The sequence below is a fragment of the Molothrus aeneus genome, chromosome 6, assembly GCF_037042795.1.
Source record: "Molothrus aeneus isolate 106 chromosome 6, BPBGC_Maene_1.0, whole genome shotgun sequence".
NCBI lineage: Eukaryota > Metazoa > Chordata > Aves > Passeriformes > Icteridae > Molothrus > Molothrus aeneus.
Window position 1 is genome coordinate 12,830,845 of NC_089651.1, and position 25,819 is coordinate 12,856,663.

Consider the following 25,819-nt stretch of genomic DNA (forward strand, 5'->3'; position numbering starts at 1 on the left):
TGCCTTCTCCATCAAGTTGGAAAATTCAGATGAGCCTGGCTGAGCAGTCAGATGAGTGCTGTTCATCCCCAGAAGCTGTGATGTGAAGTGTCTGAGGAATGGACTGCTCTTGTTGATGTTGGTAAGATGCTGTAAATGAACCAAATGTGGCATAAAACTCTGGTGATAAAGTTGGCAACAATCTTTTTCTTTAAAGAAAACTCTAAAATCTCTTTGATCTCTTACATTGCTGAGAAACTTTCACAGCTAAGCAAAAGAGGGCTTTGTATTTAAAATTAATCTAGATTCAGTAAATGAGTTTGAGAAGTTAATGTAGCAGGCAAAATTTGACTGGGAGGCAAGAATCTGCATGAAGTTGTCAGGAGAAATCAAATATACCTTGGACCAGGACTAGTACTTCTTGTTTTATCAAATTTTGCTCCACTTGTAAGAAATAAATATTGATAATTTGTCCTCTTTTTTGTGTCAAATGCTAGAGTAGACAAATATTTCTGTCTACCCCTACAACGGAAGACTCTCTGGTCATTATTCTTGGACTCAATGCTTTCTGATCTACTGCAGGCTGAAGTCCTCCACTGGTTACCATTAGATATGACTATGGTTCAGTATTTTTGAGTGTTCACATTCTTTTGGGGGAAAAGAATCTTAAATGTGCCATTCAGGCTACAATATATGCCGTGGTTATTTCAAAAAATTGAAAAAATTTAAATTGAGTTCTTCAAGTTGGTACCTTCATTTGTAGGGCTGTTAGCTTGTTATCAAACATGGCAACTTTTTGTTTTCCATTATTCCTATAAACTAGGAATTCCTAAACTCCTTTCCATTATTCCTATCTTAACCTGCTGAGGTCTGTATATGAAGTATCTCACCACTCTGAGGCTCTTAGAATTCTCTGTTGATCCTTGCTGTGTTTCCTCTCTGGTTTTTGGCAGCAGACAGGTCATGTTCAGAAGAGGTTCCAGGCAGTGGTGCTTCCCATCTGTGTTAATATGAAATTAATGAAAGTTTCTTATAATGCAGGTGAAAACTTTTGTTGTACCCCACATGCAAGTCTGGGTAAACTTTGACTTCTCCCAAAATACATTGTCTTTGAATACTTGCTTTAAGTAGCCTGAAGTCATTCACAGGTGCTCATTTAATGCTGCTTTAGTTTAAATCCATGATTTACCTTAATTCTAACATTAGTGGGCAGTTTTAGTGGTGGAGGTGCTTTCCCAGTGTGTGCTCCTTGGCAAACAGGCTGAGGAGCTGCCTGCAGAACAATCCTGTTACTGTGAATATGCACAGACTGCATTTGCATCAAAGACAAACCAGCTAAAGGCATTGTACACTGCATTTCACACTATAAAAATCCATATTGTATTAGAGGAAACATGAAAATCAAGGTGGTTTTTTTGCAACATTAGTAGTTGATAACAATGCTTGTTTGAACTTTTCATTGCAAAGTGTTTTCAAACGTCATTACTGGGGGCTTAATTTTGTTCCAAATGAAGCAGATGTTGCTAACTTGCAGTTTTCCTGGTCTAGGAGATTGGAAAAACTCACCCTAAAAATTGTCTTTAAATGGTCCTTCAGGCTTGGTCCAAATCAGAGAGCAGCAATTACCCTGTCCTTGAGTGGCCTGCAGTGGCCTGCACCAGATGTTTCACAAAAATTGGGATGTTATTTCAGAGCACAGAGACTAAGGATAAACCATTTCCAGGTTTCTGTCTGTTTTTTCTCAAGCAGTCAGTCAAACTCCTTCCAAAATGTTTGGTTTTACTCACAAATGTTCTGGATATCCTTGAAAAGGGTCTTGGTGGCTCCCCCATTCTGATGTTTGTGTTGCTAAGAGCAAGTTTGTGCAGCCATGCTCGTGGTGGTGTTTGGGGGTCCCCAGGATGAGGGAAGAGATGAGAATCTTGACTCCATGTTTCAGAAGGCTGATTTATTATTTTATGATATAGATTATATTAAAAGAAAATGATATATTAAAACTAGACCAAAGAAAGGGAAAGGAGACATCAGAAAGCTAGAAAGGAATGAATAATACAATCTCCTGACAGACTCAGAGATTCCGACACAGGTGGCTGTCATTGGCCATTAATTAAAAACAATTCACATGCTGGGTAAACAATTCTCCAAATCAGATTCCAAAGTAGCAAAACATGGAGAAGCTGAAGCTTCCCAGCTCCTCAAGAGTAAAGATCCTGGCAAAGGGTTTTTTCATAAAATATGTCAGTGACACATGCTGCTATAAACTCAACCAGAGTATGTGCAGAAGGAAGTTGTGTGAGAAATGCATTGTGCAAAAAGCACTTTATTTTGCAGACTTTTTGTCTGTGAAGTGCAGAGTGATGAGGGCTATTATTTCCTACTGCTGTCAGACACAAAATGCAGAGTATTTCCATGGCTGCTACATGCACGTGATTGCTGCCAGTTTCCTACCAGCACTTTGGGGATGGGACGACCAAGGGAATTCCTAGATCATAGAATTATGGAATGGTCTGGGTCGGAAGGAACCATAGAGTTAATCTCATCCCAACCCCTTAGAGAGACCTTCCACTAGACCAGGTTGCTCAGAGTCCCACCCAACCTGGCCCTGAACACTTCCAGGAATGGAAGGTCCACAACCTTTCTGAGCAACTTGTGTCCTACCATCCTCAAAGTAAGGAATTTCTTCCTAAGGTCTCAGATCAGAATCTCCATAAACTTAGACTGAATTGTCGAGGAGGTATTTTTTCAAATCTTCATGTGATTCACTTCTCCCTATTTATATATTGTGTAGCTTCTGAAAATCTGGGGGATCTGAAGAGAAGCAGTGCATGGGAGAACTTCAACCCACTTCTGCAAATTTGTGAAACTCAGCTAGTACATGAGTTATTCAAACTGAATCTCAACATAGAATCTTTTGAAATTTTCTCATCTGTCAAGAATATGCTATTTCATTTAAACTATGAAAAGACTAAATAGATTCCATAATTTAGTAAATATTTTGTCTTCTGACAGCTCCTCTTTTTCTTCTACTCTCTACATTTTTAAGAATATTTTTCCCCTCCTTGATGTGATATTTTGATGAGATTTAAAGGTGGCAAAGAAGTAATTTGGGGAAAAAGTTAGAGTTTCTTACAGTAATAAGTTCCCAAATTAATTTTTATTTTTCCCTTCCTTTTTATTTGTCATGTAGGTATTTCTATTCATCTTAGAAACTAATCTGATTATTTGGTAGTGACTAGTTGGACTAAGGCTCTTGGATTTGGGCCTCTTCTGAATATGAATGCAAAGCTGAAAAAAGTCATGTTGAATCTTTTAGTTATGTGCTGAATCAGAAGGTTCAGGAAAAGTTCATTTTATTTTTACTTTGTAGAAAAGTGATTAGCCAGAAACTATGCTTTCAGAACCTGCAAACAGTCCATTTATTTGCCAGCACCAGGATGAGGCTCAGACTTCCAACGAAAACATCTTTTTGTCTGCTAATGTAATGGGTGCTTATTTTCTGCATCTTCATGTTCCTTGGAAAAGCATCAGGGTTTCATTGTAAATCCATTATGTCTCCCTTGGTCAGAAATTATAAATGACAACTAGTCCCAAGGTAAAGAAAAGAAAGTATTATTTTGTCGAGTAAAAAGGGGTTAAATCACTTTTTATCATGACTGTCCTCCTGGTTATGACATATTCAATGTATTATTTAGTTTAAGTGCATGATTAAGATAGAACTGGGGTTCTTCTGGGGAGCATTTTCACACACGTTATACTTACAGTACCTCATTCTGTGGTACAGAAGAAAGAAAAAATGACATGTCCCTTTGTGAACCTATCCTTTTAAAATTAGGTTATAGATTATATGGTGGTGTGAGATCCTCTAAGAATTTCTGGGTCAGAGGTACTTTGTTTTCTTTCTTTTATACAGCAAAACCCTTGTATCTTTATTAAAAATTTATTTGCTGTCAATAATTAAATGCTTATTATTTGATCTTTAATGGGGTCATGATTCCCATATTCCCATATTAATGAAATAATGCAAAAAGTAAAAAATGCCTTTCAGTTGGAAAAAGTACTTATTATTCTTTCTTTGTTCTGAGTAAAATAGTTTATCTTAAATTAAAAATTTAAAAAAATGAATTTTCTTTAATCTTAGAATTAAATTAGTGCTAATTAGTTCTATTTTCTCTACAACATTCAAATGCTAAAGTCTTAGTCATTTCTTCAGAGTATTAATAGTGCCCTTTGGCTGTAATCAAGATAATCTTCAATTAAAAGCAATGCAGTTAACTGAGTTACATTAACAGTTATTGTTCTCAAATCACAGGGTTAAGAACACAAATGCTGTGTGTTTTCAGCACGGGTGCATTGCAGGGGTGTGCGATGGTGCAGGGACCTGTAATTCACATGTTAAAACTAAAAAACCACTAACCCAGAATGTTCACTGATGAAGCCCTTCAAACAAAGCCTTTCTTCAAGGTGGTGATGTAAACAGAATTCAAAGATGCTGCAGCAAGCTAAAACACTTTTTGGATTTGGCCAATGTTCACATGGTCTCCCCCTGTCCCTGCACTCTCCTCCCCCAGCCCTTTTTGCTGTAAAATCTCTAAACTATGGGGCATTTTCAATGAGTGAGTTCTGCTTGATATCCACAGCTGTTATTCTTCTTTGTAGAGAGTTAAAGAGCACTTCCAGTCTGCAGTAATTCATCTTATTTTATTAATCTTTTTTTTTTAGTTCAGAAAATTTATAATATGCAGTAATAGTGGATTTCAGCTGAAAATAGGAGTATTTCTTTCAAATTTCTTAGTGTAGCCAATGTGAAGAAATTGTGGTCCCATAGAAACAGGGAAAAAAAGTGTTTTCATCCATGCTCATAGAACAGCTCTTTCTGGTTTCAAAAGCTAAGCACAGAATATGGGAAAATTCTGTTAATGTTACTTTGTTTGCAAACAAAAAAACATAAACATCTTGAGCAAACATAACTAATGAGGGAAACCATGCTGCTTGCTAGCAGATTACCACTCCAATAGTAAAAATAGACCGTGGCTCTGTCTCAGTAAAAGTTAATAACAGTTGGTGAGACAAAAAAAAGTTGAGTTGCAGAAATATTCCTACTGTATTTCCATCTGCACCTGCCAATAGCACTTCTGTAAATTCCAGCCAGAGCAGAAAGCTCTGGGCACTTGGAGTGGGCTCCAGTACCTGGGCCCTTACATCAGTTTTTAATACTTTAGATGACCTGCCAAATTAAAATCTCTGTTTATTCTGTTGCTAGTTTGGAAGTTTTTTTTTAAGATTCAGATGTTGCTAATTTGCAGAGTATGATGGTGATTTTTCTGTGTTGCTGTCCTTTCAGGAGCTAAAGAGGTAAATGTCTTAAATGGGCAGGTATTGCCAGTAAACCAAATTTAAGCAGGTTTCCAGGATTTTAAAATCTGTTTTCTCAAAGCATAAATGCAAGCAAAGATTTTCTTTGAACTAGCATCAGTATTCTGTGGAGCAAATACTCCTTTTTGAGTTTCAAAATGCTGGCACAGACATTGTATATTGACACTGAGGCAATAAATCAAAGGAGATGGACAAAGATATGAAACTGTACCTTTCAGAAAGAACAGTGTGTCTGTACTTGCAAAAATAATTGCTTTCTTGGAATGTGACAAAAGAAAATTGAATATAAAATAGGGTGTTAACAGACAACAAATCTAATTTTTAGAGTATTCTTTTTCTGCCTCAGTCAGGAGGATTTCCTGAGGAGTCATATATCTTTGGTACAAAATGTAGTTAGGTAGGTTGGTAGAGTTTAATGCTTTCTTCCTCAGAGGAAAATTAAAATCTGCTAAACTTTTTCAATATTTTGCAATGTTTGTCCCAGAACGTGGCTGGGAGAAAACAGCCCAAAACACCAAGTCCCATTATAACATTCTTCTGTGATTTAGATGAGGCTAAATAATTATCTGGAAAACTTCTATAGAGTTTTATGTCCGTAGAACTTTTTTATAGAATTTGGGATACAGGAATAAAGTACCCTAATTTTACCTTATGGCCAACATGTTACTTTCCTCTTTCTTCTGTTTGTATGGTAGGTACAGATTTTAGCAGCCAGACTTTATGACCCTCCTCTGTACTTAGAGGAAATAACATGGAGAGATTTTATGCAATTCTGATGGTTTATATAAATTTTTAGATGTTTCTGTCGGACAGGGTGCTTGTGCATTTGTAGGGTGGAGGGACAGAGTTAATTTGTGGGTGTGATTTTATTTTTTTTTTGAAAGAGGGGACCTGAATTCCTCTCCTGATTTATGAAACCTCTTAATTTTAGGGAAAAAAAAAGTAGATTGAGCTTGGAGATGGGAGTATGGTAGGCTGTATTGTCATCCCAGGCACTGAGAATCCCTCACAAGGTACCAAGACTGGTCTGTGTATCTCAGTGAGCCTTAGATTATTCCTTTTTATCATGTGATATATGGTGCTTCTTAGTCCCATCTCTTTTTATGAATTATTGTGGTGCATAGAACAAAGAATTACCACTTATCTCTCTTAATTTATCAAGATACAACAATAGGTAAAAATTACCTTTAGTATCATTGGATCTATCTAAAAAAGATTGCCAGGATTCCTCCAACTCTTTTTGGGAAATTGTTTAAAATGTGATTAAGTTTTGGGTGGTTTTTTTTCCCCTTTCTCCAGCATTATGGTTTTTCATCTCTCCCTGCACAACCAACTGCTCAGATACATGTTTTATATGAGTATTTATTTACCAATTTTCCTTATTAGCCAGAAGGAAATATTAAAAGGAATATAAATGTTAGCCTGAAAGCTGTGACATTGTAAGGGTAGTCAGACTGACTAGCTGATCTGAGTCATTATATGTAAAAAAAAGAGAAAGCCAGCCAAAAAAAGCCTTGTCACGTTGTGACAAGAATGAGGAAAAAGTGTTTTGTGTCACAATCTACAGGACCTGAATATACAAAATTCTAAGCTCATTCTCTACAAAGAAATGAGGAAAAGAACCAAAAGAGCTCCACCAACCCCTGAAGCTCTACTTTCAATTAATAGAGCTGTACATTAACTCCTCTGATGTTATTACATTATGAAATTCACAGTAAATTAAAGCAAAACCTGCTCTTCATTGAATTTTTAGTCTAATTTGAAATCAGAAATGAATTAGAAATGTTTATGTGTTTGCAGAGAAGGTAATTTAGTTTTGGTAGCTGACAAAGGAGGGTCCTGAGCACCTGGTGCTGTCCCCAGCTGGTGAGGAGGGCAATGAGGAATTCACCTGCAATTCAGGCTCTGGCAAAAGCAGCTGAAAAAACGCCTTGCAGTGCAGTATCATTCTCCATTTTTACTTCAAGTGAAGGATCTCTCCCTAGCAAGCTCCTAATCTTTTTTTGATGTTGCAGGGTGTAGTTTAAGTGAGAGTGGAACAATAATTTCCCAGGTACAGTTAGGGATGTGCAAGAATTTGTCTCAAAACATTTCAGGGATTTGATTGACGAAATGAAATACGGTCCTGACGTCAATTTACTGAGATTACTTTTTAATGAATACTACTTTAAAAGCATATGCAAAATTAAGATCAGTCACTAAAAATGCATTTGGATGTGACATTTAAAGAATGATATACATAATGTATTGGAAATTAACTTTTATAATCTACAGAAAATTATTCTTGTTGCTGGCTCTCTCAATTTGTGAGAACTTTGGTAATGAAATTATTAATTACAAGCAAAGGAAAACTGAATTATGTATTTTTATTAATATTTCCTGTGTACCAGATAATGACATCTTGAAATATTAGTGTACATGGTTAGTGAGTTATTTTACAGTCAAATCCTGCTTATCTCCTACATGTAACTTCTTTCTGAAGTTAAGAAAAGGGTGTGTCTTGCAAAAATAGATTTGTCCAGAATTTTCCCATGTGCTGTTATTCATAAATATCATCCTGGATTTGTACTCTGTTTTCTTTCTTTAGATTAATGCTATTCCTAGTAAAAACAATGAAAATGTTCACAGTGGCTGTAATGACAAAGTGAGAAGTCCTTTGACTATAATTTTATATATATATATATATATATAAAAAACCTCATTCAGGATATACTAATTTACACTATATTTACCTGCTTTGAGTCTTTTCATGATAAAGCACAGTCTTTTGATAAAACACTGAATGTAAAGCTTAAATCATCAGCTGAAAAAACTGTTTCATTTTTCTGCTTTTGAAAAATGGAGGAATCTTGACAGTAGCATTTCAGTGCCTAAACAGTTATCAGGAGTGTCCTGAATTGCTCCCTGTAAGGGTCAGGTGAAGGACAAGAGGAAATTGGCTTAGTTTGTAGAAGGAGAATATCTCTATTCAGGGGGGAAAACAAATCTCACTGTACTGATATCTAAGCAGGTAAATAACAGTTTTTCAAAAGGAAAAAATGTACCTGAAGATTTTAAAGAACAGTTAGCTTTCTCTGGTAAATGTTTATTTAAGTATAAATAACTCTATCTCAGATCATAGTCTTAGACAAAGTGATCTACTGATTTTCATCCCTGAAATTGTTTGACTTAATGATTGCAGGAATTTATAAACAAAAAGCTTATCTGTTCTTGTTCTGTTAACGAGGTTTGTGATTTGATGGCAGAAATATTCCTTCTCTTCTGCTCTCTTCTCCCCTATTTATATTTTGAAAGTGATGGCAACAGTTTCACAGCTTTCTTTTGATGATGATTTGTCATTTAAAGAAATATCACAGTGCATGTTTGACTTTCTGATGTTCCATGCGTCACTGTGCTCAAGAAGTCATTGTGTACACTGACTTGTACTCTGCTAGCCTTTATCTCATCTACTAACTCTGATTTCCCTTAAAGGGAAGAAGTGCCAAAAAAGCCTTGTGTTTCATGAGACAGGACATATGGAGTGCAGAGAGTTTAATTTTCTTATTGGCAAGAGGAGTAGGTGGAGGTATGGGGACTTCCAGGACAGTCTGTGTTATTGCAGCCTATTTTTCTTCAGAATTAAAACAAGGTGAAGATTTTCCTGCCCAATTCTTAGCTGAACAACTGCTCCTAATATAAGCTTGACACTTTTTCCACAAAGAAAGAATGGGAGAAGGATGGAAATGTTCTGTAGCCCACATCTTTTTCTTTTTCCCCACAGCAAGAATGAGGTTTGTTTCCCAACAGGTTTCCCGAGATCTGGTAAATATCACAACTTTACTTTAATAAGTTACTTTAACAACACCTTTGAAAGAACTGGTGATGCTGTAAAAAGTTATATAATTTATATGTGCTACTCTTTAGGTTGTCTACTTTTTGCAATTAGAAAAAGAATACTCACATGAACAGAAGAGCTCTGCATAGCTTGATAAAAGTGACTTTATCTGAGAGCTTTTGAGAGCTCTGTGTCTGCTCTAGCCATGTTGAATAAAATGGGAAATATCTAATTTTGTATGTAAAAGTAGAATGTTTTCCAAAGGAAAAATAAATGAGGGGGTGGGTGAGCCAGTAACCTTAGCATAAAGCAACTCATGCATTATTAATCTAATTTCCTATAAAGTTTGAACAAAAAGCATGTTGAGACATTACTCTGTGTTCCTTGTTAGGCTGTGTTCATAATGCCCTCTCCCATTTTATGTAATATATTCTTCAGCCTAAATAAGATATTCTTGAAGCCTCAGGATTTTCATGCCTTCAAAGATCTCTGTTTTATTTCTAAATATTATAGATTTTGATGCACAAGAGGCTTTAAGTTTGGTACCTCAAAGGCTGTTCACCCTTTTAGGTAACCCCCAAGTTGGCTTTCATATTTGCTTATTACCCGAAATTCTTCACAAGAAGCTTCAGCCTGTTTTACAATTAAAGGCTTTGATCATATTTACTGTAGCTACGTAAAATATTTCTGCATGAATGTTACATGAGTTCAATTTCCGTATTAGACGAGGAGCTTACCTGATATTGGGTGTCTACGTAAATCCTTTCCTAACATAATTATTAAACCTAAACTTTGCCATTCTCCTCAGCAAGCACAGGCAAGAGGGAGCTGCTCCTGTGAGCTATCCCCCTTTGAACAAGTTTCAGAGTTGGAGCCCAGGACTCTGGGGTCAGATGTTGTAGTGTTTCCAATTGTAGATAATCAAGGATTTTTACTTTAGGTATACCGTGTGTCTGGAACTGTTTGGAAGTTTTGTCAAATGTACGTGAGCTTTAAGTTCTGGTGCTGTGAGCAGCAGGACATACTGACCAACATAGTAATGAAAAGCTTTCGGTATTCTGTGTTCAGTCATAGCACATATATTTGTTGAAAATTGCTACACACCATGTTGCATGCCAGTTTCCAATTCCTCACTTTAGCGTGCTTTCAAATTTTTTGTTAAACTTAAGCTTATTTACTTGTTCAGAAGAAAATTTGGAAGAAATGCCTTGAGAAATACTGAGGTATTAGATTACTCTATTAGATTACTGAGATAGTCTAACTCCATGTTTTTGCTTTGTTTGCATAAGAAAATTACTGGGTGCACAATGTACCACATACAGCACAGTTCTGGCACAGATAAATTTTGAGAGCATTGGCCCCTTTTTTTGTAAGAGATATACTTAAACAAAACTTTAATTGATTCCTGCTTTAAAGTTCAGTAAGCAGTACTTTAATGATAGCTCCTAAGAGCCCACCTTTTTTATTCTCAGCATAGTTTTTTTGTTATTTTTTGTTCACTCAGTCTTCCTAAATTTTACGATGTAATTTAGTTTTTGAAACTGCATTAACCGATGGGATACATCGTGAACTTTAGGTAGCTAAAAATTTTGAAGCTACTTTGTCTGTTTCATTTGGAAATGTGCTGACTTTGATTAGAATATCAAACCCAAGTGATGCATTGTGCAATTTCTCACCACCCACCTGCCAGTCCCTGAGCCAGCTTTGCTCCTAGGGGGCACGCTGGCCATGACACCCACTGTATGGAATATCCCTTTAGCCACAGCTCCCAGCTCCTTGTGCCCCCTATCCTCCTCCTCACTGGTTTAAGCTGAAAAAAAAAAAGTCTTGGTGTAAGCAACAACTCAAACCTCAGTGTGTTATCAACATTATTGTTATCCTAAATCCAAAACTCTGCACTGTGCCAGCTGCTAGGAAGAAAAGTGACTGTGTCCCAGAAGAAACAAGGACATAGTACTGGGATTTTAACATTTACCTTTGAACTCATAAATGCAAAAGGTTTTCAACACTAGCAAATTAGTTATCAGAAGGCAGAATCTTTCAATTTTCCTAATTTTCATGTGATTTTCTCACATCAGTCCTTTCACTGACTTCACCAGCTCCATCTTTATATGAGTTATACTTAGGGAGTGAATAAGTCTGGCCTTAAGTTTGATCTCATCTTTATTCCTGGGACTGATATTCTCATTTATTTTTTTGCCAATTATTTTTTTTTCTTAAATGCAGCTTCTACAGAGCATTCCTCCTCATCTCCTACACTGTATGCTGTAACCAGACTCAATCTTTCAATTTGGAATTCTCCCAGAAGCAGATGACATTGGTCTTCTGTATCATACAATTCTTGCTCATATTACTGGTCATATTTCTCCTATGAAAAGTCTTCTGATTAATTCTTCTCATTAGTCAACTTGGTAAACAAATTACTGCAGGAAGCTTAAAAGCTTGGGTTGAAAGCCAAAAGAGAAGAAAAAAGATATCTTGTTTGCAAGTCACTATTTTCCCTTGGAAATATCTGCTCTTCTATCAGGTTGTCATTTGAGGCTGCTAGAAGTTTTTATTACTCAGGGTTAATTGCCTCTGGCACAATAATCTCAGATTTCTCTGGAGAATTACTGATAGCACATATTTTCCTTCTGAAATAAAATTACTTTCCTGTCATGAGAAATGTGTCAATTTTTTAGCACTTCTTTAAAAAAGTAGGATAAATGGCATTAGGACCAGTATTCCTCTGCCTTCTGGTTCTGTTTTTTCACCTCTGCTAAAGGTATTGTTTTCTGTTTCTAGGTAAAACTCCTCCAGTTTGACATGTGTCATAGATAAGTCCAGTAAGTATAACTAGCTGCTTTCCTGGGTGACTGATCTTCAGCTTGTACGTGTATGTGAACACTGCACTGCAAAAAGGCCTTGGATTGCTTTAAATTCATCTGTTTACCCAGCTCAGACATTGATCATCTTTCTGGATAGTCAGGAGTGCTTTTTAATTATATGTCTGTATCTCACAGTGTTTTCTTGTAGTGCATTAGGTCACTGAAAGCCTCTTGGAAGTAGAAATCCATATCCTTATGTAACAGCTTGCAAATCTTTCCAAATAGTGTATCTTAAATATATTACTGTAATGTGACAGGTAAGGATAATCTATCAGTGTAAGCAAGTCTTGTTTTGGAAATGCTCTTCCTGAAAGGTGATATTTTTGTCAGTCTGTGACTCTTCCATCAGTTGGGATGTAATTCAGAGATTTCTACTTCTCTGCTGCTCCATGGCAAGGAAACGTGAGGCTGTCACGATCCCAGGGCTGGCAGCAGGAAGGAGGACACGTCTTTTGCTTGACTGTGGTGTCTGCCAAAGCCCTGTGTTCACAGCCCCAGAGCATGTGGAGGGCAGGATAGAGTTGTCACTGACATCCCCATCATATTTGCAATTAGTAAACATGCTTCTTGCGCGTTCCAATGATTTAGGAATGGGAAAATATATTTTGCCTTTGAACAAAAGCCACTGAAGATTTTCTGAAAAATGCTTGATTGGAAGTGTGACAAATTGAAGACATTTGGAATTTTTCCAAAGAGATTTTCAGATGTTGGGCAGATGTTATTGTTTGCTGACCTAGGACTTTGCAGAATGACAGAAAATAATTTGATGCTCTAACAAAGCATTGATTACACACACTAAATAGCCCTGGTAGAGTATTTCCCTTATGGCTTGCACTTCCAGGGTTATGGTTAAACGAGCACCCCATGTCATCAAACACACAGAAGGTGCCTTTGCCACTCTGAGGGGACGATCCCAGCATTTAAATAATGATTTACTGATGCTTTTATTAGAACAATTATTGGTTATTTCAGACTTGAAATGGGCAGATTAAGCTCTGTGAACCTCACAGCTGAAACCTCACAACACTGGCAATTTTCAGTGATTAAAGTAATTTACTTTATCTATAAAATGTAAAGATATTTCATAATAGCCATACAGCAAGTACAGGGAGGTGTAGCTTTCCTGGAGATAATCAGACCTCTGGGGATAAAGGGTCCTGGCTGCACCTCATGCATTGAAACACCCAGAGGGCTTTATTATCTGATGATTACCACACCCCCATTTCCATGTCTTTTTGCTTAATTAATCACAGTAACATTATTGCCCAACTTCAGACAACAAAAATAATGAGAGGGGCTTTAAAAGATTCAAAGACTAGAGGAAAAACAAGAGATCCCATAGGAAAGTACCCATAGTGAATCTGGGGTTTACAAATCACTGAAATCTATTAAAAATGATGCTTACATTTTGTAAAATGCCTTCTTTAATATAAATATAATTATGTTTTAAATATTGTAAATGTGTATATACAATATAAAACATATACTTGTTTTGATCAAAGGAGATGAGGTTTTATTTTTAGGGCAAAAAAACCCCTTTAAAATATTGCAGCCATACCATGGGCAGTTATAGCCATTTGCTGTTTTCTTGGGAAAGCTTGCCATATCCACTGTATTGTTCCTTATTTGGTCTAAGTACAGTCTAATGTACATTTTTATGTCTTCTCTGCCTTTCTAAATGACCAAATAATCATGCAGTTTGAAGACATAAATACAGAGTAAAACCTTCAGGTGTTATGTGTCAGAACTGACATCTGAAGAAGCTCATATGGTTAAATTTCTACTAAATTCTGATCATCTCTTCTTTTAGTATATCGTTCTCTGCCACACTTGACAGTTGTTCTTAGTATAATCAGTATAATTATCTGTAAAACTGGTGCCTGACTTTTAAAAAGTTGAGAGAAACATAATTAGTTTATGTGTTATGCCCTTCCTTACGCTTAGCAGCATTATACAGTGGGCAGAATCTTTTATTGTAGCTCCAGTCCTATCAGAGAAGGTTTTATCTCAAACTTCATGGCACTGATTTCCTCTTCAATCTGCATTTAAAAAACTCATTGCTTTTTATAGGATTCATCAAATATTTCTGATGATTTGGGTGAAATTTGAACAACCTTTTAGTAGACACGAAGTACTCATTTTGAGGTCACAAAAGAATCCTAGTAGAGGAAACAAGGTTTTCTTGACCTTTGAAATTTCCAGAATTTCTTGTCTATAAGTCAAAATACAGCAGATCTACACAGCCACTGTACTTGTGTTTTTTGAAATGGAGGCTAATAAGGTAGGTTTTGTCTCAGTCATCAATGTCTGGGGCACAGATAGTCTAAACTAAATTCACGAACTGAATTTTCAAATGGTGTTTTCACCTTTTCACTCAAACATCAGTTTAGGTGCCACTCCCTGAGACTGGAACACGTGTTGGCTTGCCTCATTTGGACAGGCAGCTGACTAAATTTGGGGGTCAGGAGGAAGGCTAGATTATTTCAGATAACCATTCTTGTGCTGCACTAATTTTAAGTGGAGGAAGAGCTGTCTGTTTGGTAATTCACTGTGATAACATTGACTGCTTTCACCTCATGGTGGTGTTAAAACTGATCTGTAATCTCATCAGTGGAAGAATGCATAAGGAGATCAGAACATCTTTGGTGTGTACTGCAGCTATACCTCTTTCTTTAAAAGCCTCTCATACAGTGTACTTAAAACTTCTGACCAAGGTGTTTGAATTGTACTCGTTAATTTGTCTTTGAGAGGAACAAAAGCCAAACTTCATTAGGGCAGTTGTCAGCTTGTGCACCTGTAGGGTCTATGATTCCTCTGGTGACACAGTCAGTTTCCTAATTTAAAAATACTTTTCTTTTTTTTCTTTCTTTTTTTTTTTTTTTTTTTTTTGTTTTTTTGTGTCAAGGATCTCAGTAGTAGAAACATCAGATAAATAACAGAGCAGGTATTTGATATCTAATTCATGTTGAGATGCCCCTTACTCTTCCCTATTCATTATCTGATAGACAGTAAGGAGAATATGAAAACTGAAACTTGGTCTATGACATGATAACGCTTTCACAGGGCAATGTGTTTGTGACTGTCCTAAGCTTTGTAATCAAAAAGGTGATTTTTTGCTTTTAAGTCATGTATTTTATGCTGGAGAGCAGCATGAACCAGATAAGACAAAATAAATGTCTAGCCATGAGGAACTGTAAGTGGTCCATCACATCCTCTAATATTTACATACACTGCATTCCATTTTATAACTTCATCTCAAATCTAGATTTTGATGAGCATCTAGAATGAAAGATAAATGGAGAAAATAAAAATAATCAGCTCAAACACACCTGTTTGAACCAATAACTTTTAGTCTTGCAGATAAAAGAAAAAACTCAAAATTGCATATTAATAATGTTGCCAGAAGCTCTAAGGTGTGCTGTAGAAAGCATGAAATACTTTGGAAGCCACTCACACTAGGTATCAAACGGATTCCAGTGAAAAGTACTGGTTCAGTCATTGATAAAGAAAGGAAAAAAGCCTGAACATAGCAGCAGGAATAACAGTTGACCAAAACAAAAAATAAAACGAAGGAAGAAATTACAGTTTGGAGAAATACACATCTAGTATTTTTAATGTTAAGTTGAAATACACATATGGCATTGAAATACACATATAGCATTTGTGTGTATAGCATATAGCACTAAATTGAAATACACATATAGCATTTTCAATGCTAAATATTCAATATTAAATTCTTATACTATCCCCATCTCAGTATCTTTCAATTGGCTTTAATTTCTGACTTAATACTTTGTAGTTACATTAATGTTTATTTTGACATTTACTACCACTCAACTCTAGAGCAAAACCTCTTTTTTTTTCCTTTTCCATTATTTCTGCACCAAAAGTGTTAATTTTGAAATGTGATTAAAAAAATTTAATATATTTAAGCAGATTTTTTTATAGTGCAATTTTCAGACAAGAAAATTGTTGCTCTTGCACTGTCAGCCAGTGGTCTATTAATATATAATATATTTTTTAATTTTCATATGGATTTTTTTATCAAGTGATTGCCGAGCTGATGTTGAAAATATTGGGCATTTTCTCAAACTCCCCTTTTATGGTCTCAAATATTTGCTTTCTTATTCCCAAACTGTCTCATGTAGGATACTCATTCAAAACCATGGTAGAGCACGTACCACAGCCAAGGGTCCTGTAGTCACTCCCAAAGCCTAGACGTTGCCCTTGGAATTCTCTCAAGGGAAATGGTTCCTCCTGGCATTTGGCTACATGTGGAAGTAGATACAGACTGTTTTCCTTAGCAGAAAACAGCAAACACAACAGACTGAGCCACAAGTCAGTGTTCTGGGAAGGCCACTGTGCTCCCTACCTCCTGCTGTCTGTAGCTCACTCTTGGGGTTTTATCAAAGTGTGATAATAGACCAAATTCATTTAGGGAGCAGGAAATGCATTCAGAAGTGGAAAATTGGTGGAATTTGGGTGGGAGGGAAATGGGAAGAAAGTATTTCTTCACATAAATTTTACAGGTGTGGAACCTTTGTGAATGAAGCTCTTTCAGAAGTGTTGGATATGAGCTGTACATAGAACCAAACTTCCCTGACCCTCTTTTTCCCCCCCCCCTGAATATATAATTGAAAGAACCACGTGTCCACTTCAATTTGATAATTTAAAGCCTAGCATCAGAAAGCAGAGCAATGGATAGAAATTCATGCAATCACTGTTGCTGCACCCTTTTACAAAAGACAGAACCATGAAAGATATGCAAATTTTCCATAATTATACTTTTAGATGGTTACTTAAATACCTGTCTTTTTCACACTACAGGCACGAAGTTAGTATACCTCAGATATGCTAATAAAAACAAATGTCTGTGGTTTCTGGCAAAATAAAAGCTCCAGTAGTTGGCTCTGTGTGCTCTATACAACTGTTAGGCAATGTCATGATGCTTACTGAGACAAGCTTGGATAAAGCTGCTACAGTATAAAGATTAAGGCTATTTTATATTCTTTGATTTTTATTAAAATGCTCCCTGCATTTAAATTACTGTATAGCTAATTTTAGCTGATGTGTTAATACATGTGTCTCAGCTATTTATACACACAATATGAAACCCAAGTGAGATAGCAAGCAGGGTGTATGATTCCCTAAGTTTGGAACATGTACTGTTCTTTGTACTGGGTTTGCTCACAGGACTCAATAGGATTTGCAAAGTGTTTACATTGTGAATTTAGACATATCTTTACAGAATCTTCTTAAATAATGGTGATGGTTAATGAGAGCCTAAAATTCTCTGCCCCTTTAATTTCAGATGTTGTCACTTAAATCCAGAGTGACTGCTGCTCCTTATATATATCCCTACTATATATCCCTATTAGCACTACTGAGAAATCAGTTTCAGCTCTATGTTCATGGTGATAGAACCTGACCCTCTGTAAATGAGAAATGAATTTTCATCAAGACTAACAGACACCAAGGATGTGAGGATTGCTGCCTTTTTGCCAGCTGTTCCTGTAAAAGTGCATAGGAAAATCATACCTCTGAGTTCAGGGTATTCCATCACCAATGTGTAACAAGTGGGGATTACTGAATTCAGGATAGGAGACTGAGCCTGTGCTCCCTCACTCTCCAGAGACCTGAAAAGATCAGAATTAAGCTTTCAGTTTTTATCTAACTTGTAATTGATCCTCCAGCAAATAGAACTTACGTCTAAAATTTTATGCCTATGTCTTTGATTTCATTCTTCTGAATGTACTTTATTACACATTTCTCTTCCTAATCAGACACTCATCTTGTGTATTGCATGTGTGTCTCTCAAATCTCCACCTTCCTCAAATGAATCACAGATCAGATTAGTTGTACTTGGCAACTGAACACTTTTTATCTTAAATATCTTACCATTAAACCTAGTGACCTGAGAGAAAGTTTGCCACCAGGTTTTAAACCTTCCTTGAATGTTGCAGAATAATTCAGTCACCAAGGCTATTGCTATAATTTAAAATATTTTAACATTTTTTTCAGTCCATTCAGCTCGTAGATGAGTATTATATCTTTAACCTCCCAGGCCTATTGTCCTTGGATAAGGAATAAAATGGATAGTGGGTAAGACTGGACTTTTTTACTGTCTTGATATGTGGCTGAGTTATGCTATGATTGGTATATAAATACTTATTGCTGTTCGTTTATATATCTATGATTATTTACTTTAGTTTTCATATAGATAGTTTTTATTAGTTTGAAGAGGTGTATCAATGGGTGCTAAATAATTACCCAGGCTTGGTTACTTTGGAAGGTTTCCTACAGCTTTTGCAAGACTGTGTCAATTCTTTGATAATAATCAGAAGTGGATTCCTGTTTAGATTCTCATATGATGCACGGAGTCCCTTTCCAGTCCTCCCAATGTTAAAGAAATAGAAGGGAAATGATTTTTTAGAGGGTGAATGTATTTTGCTACTTCTGAGCAGAATATCTGTTGTCTTCTTCATTATCTTCTTATTAGTTAGAACTACTAATTAAAGTTCAGGTTCATGTTACTCATGGAGATGAAACTGTGCTTGTTTCACTGCAGCTCATTTCAGCAGCCCTGCTCATATCCTAAAAGAGCCAAGGAATGCATTTTCTGTAGTAAGTACAGAAGAGGTAAGTGACAGATGCACTTTACAGAAGTGTTGAAATTGGAGTGTAGGTCCTTGGAAACACAATAAAGGTAGTTCCTCTCCCTGCCATGTCTGGTTTTGGGTGATGCAAAAAATTATCTGACTCTTGAGATGTCTCAACAGATAGCCAGGTTTGTAAAGGGTTTTTTCCGAGCAAAGTTACAAAACCTTTAGACATGTCCTAAGTATTAGTAATATATACAAAAAAAAAAAGGAATCCACTCTGGACAGTCTGAGTACAAGGAAGACAATTTGGCAGGTGAGCCATTCTTTGGTAGAAGTATAGAATACTGAACTGCAATACTTAGCTGGGTCTCTGTGGGCCATCAAGAACACATAAAGACTGCCAACATCTCTTATAGATCTTTTCACAGATCCTATTACAATTCACAGTAAAGGGATCCTCTACCTGTCTTTCCTGAGGGGTCCAATTAAGGTAAGGATTTATTCAAGACTCGTACAGACCTGGGGCTTGCACAGTGCAAATGTGAGAAGAACATGATGTTTCTTCCCTTTTATCTCGAGAGCACTCCCTGTGCAAGATCTCGTGCTAGCAGTCAATCTGAAAAAGGATTTTCTAGTTGGGAATTCTCCCATTCACTGCTTTATAACTTGTTATACTTCACATAATTATAGAGAGAGGGAAATGAACTTATTTCTTTCATCTCCTAATGGCTATTCAGACCAGTGTCCTCAGAACCTGCAAAGGCATTTGAACCAGGATACTTTGCATGTCAGATGAATTTTCCAAATGCTGATCTACAAGGAGGATGTCTCTTTTGCTATCTCCTAAGAATAATTTATCCACCTGCTCTTCCTGTATGAGACAACATTTAGGATGTGGATTTCATGAGATGCCAAAGGATGGAATTTATCCTAAAGTAACCCTGTGTATAAATGCCTACTCATCTCATGTTTACCTCAAAGATGTCATTTCTTTCTTGTGCGGTTTTTGGCTGTGATTGTTCCATAATACGCCTGCCTGAGCTACAGAAGCTACAAGGAAAATTTGCTGTGAGCAGCCCCTCAGTCTGTAGGACACATAAAATAGCAGTGCTGTGACTGAACCTAGGCAGAGGTGGAGCAGAGGTTCACACCAGAGCTGCCAGCACAGATTCCTGAGTGGAGCACAAGCAGGGCACGGAATTCTGGTCATCCTTTTGTAGCAGCACAGGAGGCACAGTGTTTCAATTAGATATTGTCAAGCCTTCATGAGCATTAGAAGTTAAACATTAAGAAGGTGGATGCTGGCTGGTAATGCAAGACCATTTTGTTTTATTAGTAACAGGATAGTAATGGAAGAGTGAGTAATGTCAGAGTATTAAAAAAAAAATCAAACAGAGTGTACCAGGATGGATAAACATAACTGAATTGTTGTGATAAATTTATTTCTCCCACTGAATATTCCAGTAAAATGTGGAGTTTGCAGTTTTAGTTTGTTTCTGTCAGTTAAACACAGATTTATATGATTCTACTTGTAATGCTTTAGTATTCATATCCTTATTTTTACATTGTTAGATTTAAAGAATGAAGAGAGAACTTTGCAATTTGCAATTAATTACATTTGGTTATATTAAAAGTAAGTAGAGAGCCATATCAATAAAGAATAGACACTAAGATTATGAAGAAAATTATTTGTCAAAATCCTTGCCTGTAAGCAGGCTCTGCTTGGAGGTTTTATTGGTCATATTATCTTGGTTATTTAGGGAAAGACATATGATCTGCTCAAGGTAAATAGCTTGAAAGCATTTCCACCTGCAGCTGAATCTGTTTATGTGTGGGTGTAGTTGGGGCCTGCCTTGGGCCTTCAGGGCTCCTTGTAGAGCCTGAGGCAGTGTCTTACATAGCACAATGTTACTGCAGCAACTCATTAGTTAGCACTGCAAGAACAGTAGGATAAACCCATGCTAGTGAGGGGACTTTAATAAGGGAGCTGTCTGCACCATTAATTTACTGAACACCGAGTTGTTCAGCTATTTGGAAAGACTTGAGTGTTCTTATACATTTTTCATTTCTGCAAATGAAAATTTGGGGAAAAATAAGGCATTGCAGAATGCAAATGCATCCAGCCTATCGGACAGAAGTGACTGATCCTGGTAGCCGAAAATCATTGGACTGCCCTTTGCACCCAGATGTGGGCACCTGTGCATCAAGGGAGGCCAGTGGGGGTGCAGAGGGATGGCACCCCACAGACGTGGAGAGGTGGTTGGACATTGGATGTCATGGAATCAATTTTCCGCTGGCGTTATAAATCACAATAAACTTCCTTATCCTGCTCTGTAAATATGGCTTGACACCAACATGATACTATGAACTCTTGATAAAAATCCATGCATGCTTTGCCAGCAGGTAGTATACCAAAGTAAAATTACCAAATTAAATCCATGTTTGGGGTATACTTTTAATTGTAATTTAAGCAAAGAGGTGTTAAATGAGAAAGATGTAGGTTTTGTCTTACATCTAGTTGGTTATATGTGTCGATGGTACTGAATTTTTTAAGAAACCCCCATCTCTCACATCCAAAGTTAATTTTTAAAGATCATCCTTTTGCTAATAAGTCAATACATGTAACAAATATCCTCATGCTTTTCATGCTCACTTATTTGCTTCCTAGAACAGCTTTTCTGTCTTTCTACTTCAGGCATTCTGGGGAAACTTCCACACTCTGATGGTGTGACCATAATAAATGAAATGCAATGGAGTCATTTTCTAAGCCTACAGTTCCTGGGTGTTATGATAAAGCATATGCTAATAGAGTGTGTGAGCTTATTGGGAGTTCTTAAAAAATGCCATCTGCTACAATTTTTGTAGCTGAAAGTTATATTCAATCAGAGGTAAATTTTTATATGCTCAGTCTAGTGCGTGGAAATATATGCCAGGAATTAAAGTTTACCTAAACTATGAGAACATTTTTTGCATTTAGTTACTTCTGAAGGTTTAACCTAAGATTTCAAAGATGAGACTGATACTAGAAAGGAATCTGATCTACATATGCAAGTCCACTCTTGAAGTACTCTGTGGTTCATGAAAATGCCTCCTTTTCACTTGAATGCTTGGAAACAGTCTTTAAGTATGAAAACTAAATGAACTGAAGAGCAACCCTATATTTTGCATCTGACTACTCAGTGAATCTATATTCCTCATCTGTAACAGATAGTGTTAATGCTTAAAATCAGCATGACTGCTAAAACCCACCTCCACAAAAATTATTTAAAGATTTAAAGCAATAGTAGATGGAAAAAAGCACCGCAATTTCACCACAATCCAAATCAGGCTTTCTGCATTAATTTTCTTATATGTAGATAAAATCTGTCAATAGATCTTTTAGCTGCTTTTGGGGAAACTAAAACAATTAGCTCAATTTGTCAATAAAAACCAGAAATGAACTAGCTTTGCTACTAATTTATTGAAAGAGAGAGACTTATCTATTCTTCCTTTTTAACAAACTTTGACCACACTCGGTCTGGGGAGCTCCATACAAAAGATATACAGGACTGGAAAAAAATAACTGATTAAATTTTAACCAGCTGCTGGGCAGATAGTTTGCCTGAGGCACTTTTGTCAGTTTCAAAGGGTCCTTTTATTAATTTTGCATTTTGTATTTTGTTAGTGGAAAGAGCTGGCTCTGTTGGGACTGCCAAAAGCTATAGGCAGCGAATCTTACAGCAGCAAAGAGGAAGCTGTAGAGCATGCCAAGTAGATTTAGCACACTGAGCACTCTAAATTACATTTGTTTTATCTGTTCTAAAAATATATTAACTTCAGGTGTAAGTTCTTTGAATAAAGCCTTAAAGCTAGTACATTCAGTTCCTCTTCTGTTTATATAAGGCTTTCACTTTGTCTATAAAAACAAACCACTGTAGTCTTTGCCTCATAACTAACCATGTAATTTAAATCTTTCCTTCCTATGGTTGTTGGTTCATTCTTTATTGTTCTGTTTTCTTACTCACATTGAATTTATGTTCTTACTGACAAAAAAATACTCAGAGTTTTATCTAGATCCTCCTCACTTTCCACAACATTCAGATGCAGCTTTTATAGCAAAGATATTGATGTCTAAGTGGAGTCAATTTTAAATAAACATGTTCTGCTTTCATGTGAATGGAGCCCAGCATCTGTATCAGCATGTGGAAAGTGCTGCATGTGTAGCATATTGCTCAGACAATTTGTGAACAGAAGTTAGAACTCAGGGGTTAAATGGAAAACACAAGCCTCTCTTGTGATGCTGGGAATTTCACAAGTTCCACTCAGGCAGCTTCAAACAGCATTAAACACAAAGGAAAAAAAGTATACCCTCAGGCTAGAATTTGCAGAAGACTTACCTGCAGTAGAATGGAGCTAAAATTAAGCCCTAAGACAAAGCATTTGGGCTTACATTTAGAAAATTGAATGGCAAAGTATATAATTTTAGAATGCATATCACACTGTTTCTCTAATTTAATTGTATCTTTTAAGATAATCCTTTCTTTCCTCCCCTCCCAAAAAAAAAAATTAGCCCAGATCAATATATGATAGTGTTACTGCTGCATTATTTAATGTGTTCTACAAGTATTTCTGTGTGTGATCCTGTGATGGCAAACCTCATTGGTATCACTTATACATAAAGGAGCGTGTTCTTGCTGTTCCTGAAGGTAACAGCAAACCTGATAGTAGCAAAATTAACTTCACAGGAGAAAACTGAGCCCAGAGTAATTAAAACCCCCAGTAATTCACCAGTAATCCCTAACTTTTGCAAAAAAAAAAAAGTATTGTCAGGTTTTGAGAAGCATATTAAAAAAAATTGTGGTTTATACTCTGATTTACCTAAGTTTAACTAATATGTATAAGAGCAAAATAACCCTCCAAAAAACCCAAAACAACAGGAAAACAAAACCAACCTGCAATTAAATTGTATTAGGAAATATTTAAATTGTGCCAGTTCCTCCTTCTGTGATTAAATGAAGTTCTATTCAGGGATGTACCAAGTAAGAAGAGAAAAGAGATGATTTGGGACTGCTGAGACTGTCAGCTCAGCTGTGCTGTGTGAGAACATTGACATTACTTATCTTTCAAGGTTCATCTGAAGGTCCAACTCTGGGCATAAATAAATGCTTAGCTTATGAGATACAATATTTCTGTGAAGGTCTAAGCTCTTGCTTAAGTATTTAATGGAACTGGTGGCAAATAACTGAACATTTCCATTGTGTTCATCACATGGAGCAATGCTCAAGCTGGAAGTGCTGGCAGGAAACACCAAGGGGGGCTTGGATTCTGGGTGACATAAAACTACCATAGCACAGTCTCTGCTATGTCGATAACTCTCCTACAAATTAGGCAGCAGATTGGCTACAAGCCATGCAAACTTGCTCTGTATTCAGAATGGCTTCTTTCTTTGACTTTGTTACAGTCCAGTACTTAAACAGACAATTTTATCAATGCAACAACCTAAAGGAAAACAGAGGACTCTTCTTTCTTTCATTAGTGCATGCTCTCTGTATTGCTTACAAAAATTGACAGCAGTTGCTGATGAGAAGATCTAATTCTGTAGTCCCTGTGGAACACTGGGAATGTCAAGGAATGCAGTCTGCTGGCTTTTGAGTCAGCAGGGATTTATATACTGTGCTTAACTTTATGCTTTAGCTAAGTAATGTGTACATTTTGCAGGTTCAGTGTCATAATTTCTGCCACAATGGACACCTGATGGACCCTTGCAGTTCCATTTAAAAGCATGAGGGGTCATTTCCCCATTTCTAACTGAGCAAGTAAGCTGGTAGAATTTCAGACTGGCAGTTTTGGAAGGCAAGTTGTTTTTTCACATCTTGTGTCCTTCCTCTTTCTTGAGCATTGAGCAGTAGTTGTTTGCTATTAGAATAGAATTTGCCATTTCAATTAAGCAAAATGATTTTTTTCTGGGTTGATTAATTATCAGAGTTAAGTGTAATATTTTGAGGCAGTGTTAGTATTATGAAAATAATTCTGCAGATTTTCGGTCATATGCTTACTTGTCTGCAGCATTCTTTAGTAATGGATGCCAGATTATGGTCAAATTAATATCAATTAAAAGTCATCACAAGTGGACAGTTTCATAAACTTGGAGACAGTGTTACTGAAAGTGATTAGTGAGCTTGGACCTGTTGTTTAGCATATTCCAAATTCACCTGAGGGCGATGTATGATGTACTCTATGACAACAGAAAGACACATATTCAAATAAAAAATATTTCTCATAAAACTGATGTTGCTGGTCAGCCATCCTCCCTACCTCTCTGGTGGTGTCTGAAAGGATGAAAGGATGCTGGACCAGGTTGCAAATACTTTCCACTCTTTGGAAAGCATTGCTTTGAGCTGCCCATATGGCTTCTCACTGACTATCATAGCTGTCATACTTGCATTGAAAAGAACCCAAGTTACTCTGCATAAAACAATATTTCACAACCAGAAAGCTGTATTAGGAATAATTGGCATATGATTTTAAGAATGAAAATTGGAACTAATATGAAATTCTACCACTTGTGTCTGATATGCTTCTTGTCTCAGACATCTCTCCAAAGTTTTCCTAAACTTCAAAACGTTAGTTAGGTAAAGAGTTCAATATTCTCTCATTTTGTTCTCATTAAATGATGAGATGCATTGTCTTACTGCTGTGAAGTCAGATCTTGGCATGATTCTTTCAATTTACCTCTGTGTTAGGTTATTAACGAGGATTTTTTCCCTCCCTTAAGTTCCCTTTCATGTACTGTGACATGCAGGTACACAAGCATTCAAGACTCTTAACATTTTCCTGTGATGTCCCATTTAAATTAGGGAAAAATCACTCTAATGATTAAGGGGAGGGAACACAAAAGCAGCGTGAGCTTATCTGAAATGAATTCTTCTTTAGGTTTCAGTGACTATCTCCTGAAAAGTAGTTACAGTGTTTTATCTGACTCCACATGCAGAATAACATGGCTCATTGATATTTTATCACAGAAGAAATGCATGCCTCCTATTGTGCCTCAGGAATAAGCAGGCAGCTGCTATACCTACCCTACTACTCTTTTTGCCCCACTTTTGAACCTGAATGTGCTGTAGTGCTCAAAATGTTCCCACTGCACCAGGGTAGTGATAGAAAAGGCAATTTTACCTGTCTTTGATTGCATTATCTTACAGCGC